The sequence below is a fragment of the Ziziphus jujuba genome, chromosome 6 (assembly GCF_031755915.1).
Source record: "Ziziphus jujuba cultivar Dongzao chromosome 6, ASM3175591v1".
In the NCBI taxonomy this organism is placed as follows: Eukaryota; Viridiplantae; Streptophyta; class Magnoliopsida; order Rosales; family Rhamnaceae; genus Ziziphus; species Ziziphus jujuba.
Window position 1 is genome coordinate 10,076,734 of NC_083384.1, and position 8,948 is coordinate 10,085,681.

Consider the following 8,948-nt stretch of genomic DNA (forward strand, 5'->3'; position numbering starts at 1 on the left):
TTTCATTGGGATAACTTGTAGCATTATGACCTTGCATTTTCTACCCCATAATCCATTATTTTATTAGATAGTTTTTGTTGGTGATAATTCGTATCCCCCATTCCTGTGATTAAAAAGAGTTTCCAATATTTTATGTTATGTCTTATGGGTAGTTGTTGAATCCCTAAAATCCTCTTCCCTTTTGCGAGGGCTTCCCCACCCCGCTTTGGGTCTTAAAGCCTGTGTTATCATGAATATTGTAATCCAATATATATATATATATATGTATATATTATATATGGGCAACATGTCCGCCATTATAGTGGAGATAAAAAAATGTAGAATGTAGTTATGGAATTCCAACCTGTATGTGTAGTTTTCTATCATTTTATCTTGAATTGATTTTTTTTTAAATAAATTGATATTTAACATATTTGGTAAACAATCCAGACAAAACTACTGTTTTACATGATTTTGAATTTGAATCACGCAATCCAAATTGTTATTATTAAAAATATATATATACATTCAAGTTCAGTTTTGGTAATCAAAGACGAGAGACCCAAGTGAAGACTCAAATTCGTTTAGTCCTCGGAAAAAATTGGACAAACACCCTTCTACTAACTCCATCCATGGGGTTAAATTTGTATCTTTGAATAAATAGTACTTTTTGAGTATCAATTCGAATTCAAATCAGTCATGATCTTAGAGCAAAGTAACATATTTTTTTCGTCGGATTTAATTTATAGTTAAAGTATTCAATTGCAATATCATTTGGGAACAGCGTGATTACATGCAGTTATATAATTTGTATCAAAACAGGGCACGTCCTTACAAATCCTACTAAATATTTAACTGGTATATACGATAATGATCATAAGGTTAATTTGCATATAATTTTTAGAAATAATAAGTACCGAGGAAAAATATTAATAATTTGCTCTTAATTATTCTTTGTCTTCTTGAATTATGACCTTGTTTTTCAGTTTTATCTTGTGAAGTACAAAAACATAATTTACGGGACAACTAAAATTCAGGAAGTGAAATTCAAAACACACGATATTTCAGAAGATAGAATATAATTAATCCTGGCCAGACTTTAACATATAAACCACTTAATCTTTAACCACGCCACAGGTTTTCTTTTATTTATTTATTTATTTTCTTGATTCTTTTCAACCTATAGTTGGGGACCATTATGATTCCAAATTTCCTTATTGTGTTAACCTCGGAGGACATGTGCTTCTCAAAATTTGTTCAAAATTGTCATTTGACAGCATGTTCCACACCAGTTGTTGTCCTTCACCTTTGGAAATGCAATTAATTTAAACAATCTTATATTAAATCATATTTATGTTATTGGAAAAAAGGAAATTCACATTTATGCCTTCACTTCTGAAACTCTAATTATAAACTTATTAAGAAGAAAAAAAAAAAAAAAAAAAAAAAAACTAAAAATGCCACTGCAAAGTTACAAACTGATACTGGCTTGATTAAATATAAAAATTCATTTTACTCAATAAATTGGAGTAGAATAAGATGAAAATCACCAAAATAAGCAATATTGACTCACTTTTTACACTTTTTCAGCGAAATCATTGAACCGTCCAAAGATCATATTGATGCCTGTCCCTTTTCATTTGCCTTTTCCTTTTCAAACCTTGAATTTTGTCGGTGAATAGGTCTTCTCCTTAGTGGGAAAATTTATATATCTATATATATATAAATATATATATGATGTATATAAATCCTTCTGTCATTTCAGTGTAATTTCGATCTACCCCTACTATTGGAGACTGGGGCTAAAAACCATCTTATGCTGAAAGCCATCCAAACTCCATAATTTCTTAAGTAAGAATTGCAGTAAATCATTAGGGGAAAAAAAATTGCTTGTCCATGCAAAACCATCTTCAGTACTACTAAAGCATCTAAATGAATGAAAGTTTCTTATTTAGGTAAAGGAAAAGAAAAAATGAAAATAAAAATAGCTGGTATAATTTGACTTAAAACAAGCAAAATAAGTTGTTTGTGTGCTAAACTGCTACATAGCTTATGCTAGTTTATCATTCATCAAAAAAAAAAAAAAAAAAAAATGCTTATGTGGTTTATCATTATCAAACGAACGTGATAAGAAGCAATTGCCAAACGGTGTATATTAATAGAGATATGATATGATGATGCATATGAGTATTGTACTTGTCTCCTGGTTGGTGGTATCTACTTCCCAATTTCATGAAACTTAGCTATATATGACTTTTTTCAGGAAACTGTATAATAATTTGCTCTATAATTCTAGCTTCATATATTAGCTGAAATTGGATCTCAGGCTGTTGGCAAAATATCAGAATGACGATAAAGTACTTAATCCAAAGGAAGTTGAGGCTTAGAACGGTGAAAAAAGGGAAAGTAAATGAGATTTTCTGTTGTTTCTTTAGTTTTTGTTGCTGGGTATTAACAAATTTGCTATTAATGACTAGCTAGCTACTTTCTTCGTCTTCTTTTTTTATGTCAATATCACACATAATATCTGTAGGGCTAAATGTTGGCCGGGCTTTACTCATTTCCAAAATATTATATGCCCAAACTAAACTGAATAGCTATCTAGTTATAGTCTTGTGTTCGATAGAAAATTTTTGAAACTGAAAACTTCATTTATTTTGCATGGTACAAAGTATCAGATAACAGCTGTTGTATATAAAGAACAGGAAAGAGTTTCTGTCCCTTTCGCTTATTAATTTTGAAGTTGTTTAAATCATTCTGGATCTCCTTCAATTTCTACTGTAGCTATGACACAAATTTTTCTTCTGAATTTCATCTTGACAAGTATCGAAGTATAGGCCCAAAAAGGAAAGTATGTGAAATATATATATATATATATATATGTATAATTGGTCACTGAAAGTAAATTAGAAAATGTGAATTAATTAGTAGAAACGTATAATACTTTTACCAACTAAAAAAATACGAATTTTGACATCATTATAATCCTCATGCATTATTTTTCTGAAAATAATAGTGAATCAAGACACGTTTTAGAGACAAAGAACAAGGATAATTAAACCTTGACTATATGGGAATCAAACTTAACGGCTGCGGAATGGTGACTCTACTGCCTTCAATTCTTAAAAAGTTAAATTTTTCTTCTTTTTTTTCCTTGAAGATGACAACAAATTATCAGTCAATCAATGGCTAAACAAACGTGGCATTCTTGACAAAAGCAATCAAAACTTTATCTATTTCCAAAAAAACCTATCAATTTCAGGGAAAAAAAAAAGAAAAAGATAAAAGGATGCAAAAATTTTTCAAGAAATTGCTATCCTTCTGCAATACATATACTAGTTTTTGTCTTGATGATAAATTATCCTCTCTTGGACTGGAATTTCGAAAACCATATACGAAACTAGCTTTTTACTTCAATTAGAAAATAGTATGCAAAATTTTGTTGGTATATGTAAATATATAATATAATATATATGACAGCAAATAAAGGAAAAAAGTATATATATATATATATATATATATAAACGATGACCCACCTGAAAATAGAGCATTTTGGCCATCTTGATGTGAATTGTCTGCATGATTGTTCACCTGGGTAATCATTAAGAAAGGTGAAAAAACAGTACAAGGTGCAGTGGTCATGATGGGGAAGACGGGCACATGAAGAACTAACTCACTGAAAGCTAACAAACATAATTAAGGAACCCCTTTTAGCCATAGCATCAATAACTCTCTCTCTCGCTCTCCGATCCCCAGAAGCCAAAATACATGGAAGCCCAAAAATCCAAATGAGTTAGTAATGCACGTGCCCTGCTTCTCCATCTTGCTCTACACACACCTTCTTTTCCCTCATGTCGAAGTTTGGAGAGCCTAAGCTACAGAGGAAAAATGGTGAGAGAGAGAAAGAGAGGGGAGTGGGAGTGAGAAATTTGGTGGGGGTAGTCTTAGAATGGAGAATTTGGGACACCCATCTGCAATTCTTTATCCTCCAAGCCCACTCATTTATAACAAAAGGAGCCAAATGAGGGTGTGTGTGTGTGTGTGTGTGTGTTTCAAAGTTGGGTGTGGGAGAGAAAAGAAATCAAAAGGCTTTTAGTTGGGTATGGGACCCCTTAAAAGGTTCTGCTGTCCAAACAACTTGTCACACCTAGAAACTAATAGGACCACACCCCAAACACCACCTATATTATATATATGCCTTCCGACTTAAGGTAAAAACAATATCCTTCACACCCATTACTATTTTACAATTTTGATATATATATATATATATATTAGTTGTTTAGTTTTACCGCTTTCTCTTTCATGATTAGATTAGAGACCAATGTTAGTTGAATTGGAGATGAAGATTTTTATTAAAATAATAAAATACTATTGTCATCCAAGCGATTTTTAAAATAAATGTAGATCTTGATCTGTCCTTATTACTTCTAATCAATAATAAATCACATTTTATCTTTATAAAAGTAATTATTTTTTATTTATTTTATTTTGTTTCTTTGTTGATGTTAATGAGATGAAATCATAACAATATAAAAATAAAAATAAAGAGAAAATGAATAGAAAATCCGAATTCTTCCGGATATAATTTGCAACTTGCAAGTATAATATAATTTTCTTTACGGCCGAAAGATCATCACTATCTGTAAAAACTATATATGATAACCAACTTAACCTTCTTCTCTTCATTTCATTTCTTTTTTCTTTTTTGTTTTGAAAAAAAAAATATATCCCATAAATATTTGACACGTTTGCAAGCATGTAAAATTTATATATATAGGTAGAAAAGGCAAAACCAGTTTTCTGGACTTAAGGCTAGCTTCTAGCTGTTCATTCCTTAATCACATAAATTATATACAATTAAAGAAGAGCAAAAACTTGTCATTGTCATCATTGTTAGTACACAATAAAGTGAGTATTATATATTAGATTGAGCTTGTGACCACTTTCAATACCTATAACTGCCACACTTATTACACCATTTCACTTCCATTAGCAAGTTTGGTGTGTGTATAAATATTTACATATCACATGCATCTTGTCTTCCATTCAACTACCAAAGCTGTCTTTTTATATATTTACCAAAAAAAGAAAAAGCTGCCTTTATAAGCTGCCTTAATATATACACTTTAATTATCTGTAACTCCTCCAGTACATGCTTAAAACTTTCATGCATGTATAATAATATATGAATGCATACAAATAATCTACTATGCAGTTTTCATCGAGCAGTTTATACTGAACGTCTAATCTGCATATAAACGTTTATAGATGCCTATTACTGTTTGTATGCAGGTTAGCGCCCAGAATTAGTTTGTTGAATGGCAAGAGATTAAAATTATTAAAATACATAATACAGAGTATTTTATTTTATTTTATTTGTTTTCTAAAGAGATGTTGATCTCGGTGCTAAAAAGTCTAAAAATTGAAAATGGAATATTTACTTAGAAAGTAATCAGAGATTGTAAAATCATTCACTCTTACATACAGAAATGAAAATGGAATATATAACTGCTTCGAAAGTAATCAGAAATATAAAATCAATCACACATACATAAAGAAATGGATACATACATAGAGAGAGTTTTTCTCTGTGTGAGTATTTGCACGGTTTTTGTACGAATATCACAAAAATCATTGTCTTTTCTAATATTCACACCAAAAAACAGTGCATATATTTGTACAATAGAAAAATTATATATATATATATATATATATATATATATATATATATATATATGTATATATATGTAACGTTGATGTTGTTCTCAGACGGCTGCTTGCCATAGAACCTGCATATGTCTTTGGTCTTAATCACATATATCTTATTTGTCTGATGTTCTGCGACAAATTTTGGTTGAACCAGCTGATTCAGTACAAGGACTGATGGAGAAGGAAACGATTATGACCAGAATATTAATGAGTTATATTTTATTTAATTAACTAATTTCATTCAGTAAAATTTAACGGAAAGAGAAAAATGTAAAAAGTTCCAAAATTAATTACAATGTTTATAGAAAAGTGACAAAAAGAAAGAAACCAAAAAAAAATAATAATAATAATCTTTTTGGTGAAGCTCTATTATAAATATGTAGCTGTTTGGTGCTTTATATAAATATATAGATATATATATATATATATGTATATATTTATAATAAAGTTTTGAATTTAATTAGAAATGCATATATATATATATATATATATATATATATATTAGTTATAATATTGGAGACTCAGCTGCTTAGTTGGAGAGCAATTGAGAGGACTTTAATTTGTGGAACTATTTGGTATATTATAGCACTCAAAACCAAGAATATTAAATGATTTCCAACTATGTTTCAATTTGTTAGTTTTTAATCATGATGATTTTCCTATCTTTTTTTTTTTTTTTTCCTTCTTTTATATCGAAAACCAAAGATGACGGAGACAAAATGTTGAAGCAAAACCATTAACTTATAAAGCAAATATCATTGGAGGAAAAAAAAAAAAAAAAAAAGTGCAAGCTATGGGACGCTTGAGGTTCTTATGGCTTATGTAACTATTTTTTTCTGATTGAATTCGATTCTTTCCCTTTCGTAATTGTTTAAGAAGGTGATGTGTAAGGCTCAAAAATTTCAGTGGTTATACCGATTGTCGTTTTTTCTAGATGCATATCCATTCCAATTGACCCCCCAAAAGTCTCCTTCCACTAGTCCACTTCTCAATGTGGAGGTCATAGATGCTTCTCATGTCTCAAAACATGAGGAGGGAATAAGAGAACCTTTTCTTTTTTTGTCTTTTCTTTTCTTTTTTCAACAAAAATTGAAGCTTTGAGATTCAAATTCAATTCAGTATTATTATTATTATTATGATTATTATTATTATTATTATATCTATGTGTGAGATAATAGTGATTTTGTCATGTAAGTGTTCCTGTGAATTTATAGTTTTGACTCTAAAAAGATTTGTCTTTTTTGCACTATCAAATTTTCAAGTTTATTTTGTGACAGTTATCTTTATATAATTTGTTGGAGGATCCAAGAAGTCGTTGGAGAACATATCAACATTCTGAAAAGTGAAATCAATTTGAAAATAAAATTGCATAATTAATATTTATAATAATAGTAAGTGTGTGCGTGCATGAGAGAGAGAAAGAGAGTAATTTTGTGAGTAGACATCCATATTCTCTTCTGTGAGGATTGTGGAAATCCTGAAAAGCCTATAAGAAACAATAAAAACTAAGCCAATCTACAGTCTACAGAGAGAAAATGCATGGTCCAGAAAAAAGGCAAATGTCTAAACCGGGTAGATATAGTAGATACAAAATGAAAACGCATTTTTTGTGCTTTTTGCTTCCTAAGCCCCTCCACAGTTTGTCTTAATCTTGGTTTTACACAACTATCAATTTCAGCATGGAATGGATTTCTGCCCACTAATTAGAATTTGTATATATATATATATATATATATAATCTTGGTAAACCCCATTAACGAAGCCATAAACTTTATAAATATATATTATAAGGATGAAAAATTCAAATTAAGAATTATTGTTTGAAAAAGTAATAGTTCAACCATTAGACAGTTGTTCCACAGCAACACCAAGCCACTGAGCTTGATCAATGGAAATTTGATTTCTTGGTTTGATAAGAGAATCTTTTTCTCCGATCATGAACTAATCAAAATCTTATCAAAATTGTTAGAAAAATGCAATCTAGTGATCCATTATGTCGTACAGAACAAATGAGAACTGTCCAACTTAGCTAAATTTTTACGGTTCTAATTTATTTATTTATTTTTTTTTTATATATATAGCAATTAAAAAAAAATGTAAACTGTAAAAAGCATTGACGAGACATCTCTATACCCAACATAAACTTATTGGACGGACTGAGCATGTCTGAAATTAAAATAATGCTGGTTGAAAAATAACCTCTCGAATAGAGCCTTAAGGTTCTGATAATTTACAATATGAACCAAAATATATAAAAGATTTCCATCATTTTAAATTAACCCATTAAAATTTAAATTTCGCTATTTATTCTATTAATTTGCTTTGGCATTGTGGCTGGCTAGCTGCTCCAGTGATCTTATGCTCGATAATATGCTGGATATGTGATCCAATTTGACCTGGCATTCCACTCCACTCGGGACACCGATAGAGATGTGAGTAGTACAAGACAATTAAAAGCAAATAAAATAATCAAAATCTGAGAAATACAAAGACACATTTTGGAATGTCTTTTCGGAATTTCAAATATAATTAATATCAGGTATGTCAATCTTGTAAGCCATAGCTTGACATCACATTCAAAAAGAAATAAATTTTTAAAGTAAAAATATGGGTTAGTACTAAGTTAGTGGTTTGAGGTGGTTTACAGAGAAAAGGGGGAGGCAAGTTTGAAAGTGGGTGAAGATGCCCATTAGACAATCTAGTGTAATGGACATATCACTTGCGACTAAAGTGCACATCTAACAGTGGAGGGTTATATATAATTTTAATAATAAAAACAAAAACAAAAAAAAAATTATTCTAAATTAAAATGAGATTAATTAAAATAGAATTGTAGATCCCACAACATCATATCATGGCCCGCTTATTTTTACGTCAAGCATTTTCACAAAAGTCAAGAATCTAACTGTTGACCGTCACTTTCTATAATTCAATGATTATGTTTCTAATCACCATACATTTTTGAAAATTTTCTTAAAACTTAGTGAGTCTTATCTAGTAAACACCTATTAACTGTTGACCATCACTTTCTATAATTCAATGATTATGTTACTAATCACAATTTTCTTTTTTTTAACCTATTGAACACACAGTCTAAATGAATCCCAACCCAGAAAGAGTTATTAACAAATCTGAGATGTTAATTATTGCAGTTTAGCTTTGAGGTGATTTGCAGTTGATTGATTTTCAGTGGAGTAGTTCCTTGTCTGCTTTTCAGGTTCTTAGGTCCTTTTCTTCAGGAGGTTTTAAGGCTAAAA

The 8,948-nt window shown here is 29.9% G+C and overlaps 1 long non-coding RNA gene across 3 annotated transcripts; it reads right to left on the minus strand.

The window, feature by feature from the left end:
- Positions 1–1,458: 1,458 nt before the first annotated feature.
- LOC125418823 (uncharacterized) lies at positions 1,459–4,132 on the minus strand. Of its 3 annotated transcripts, none has more exons than XR_009639240.1 (2): positions 3,516–4,132; positions 1,459–1,798 (listed from the first exon to the last, which is right to left on the minus strand). It is a non-coding gene; the product is annotated as an uncharacterized LOC125418823 (long non-coding RNA). The 3 variants fall into 3 exon arrangements; XR_007237840.2 differs by having other exon boundaries at positions 1,459–1,825; XR_009639239.1 differs by having other exon boundaries at positions 1,459–1,907.
- Between the last annotated feature and the right edge of the window lie 4,816 nt (positions 4,133–8,948).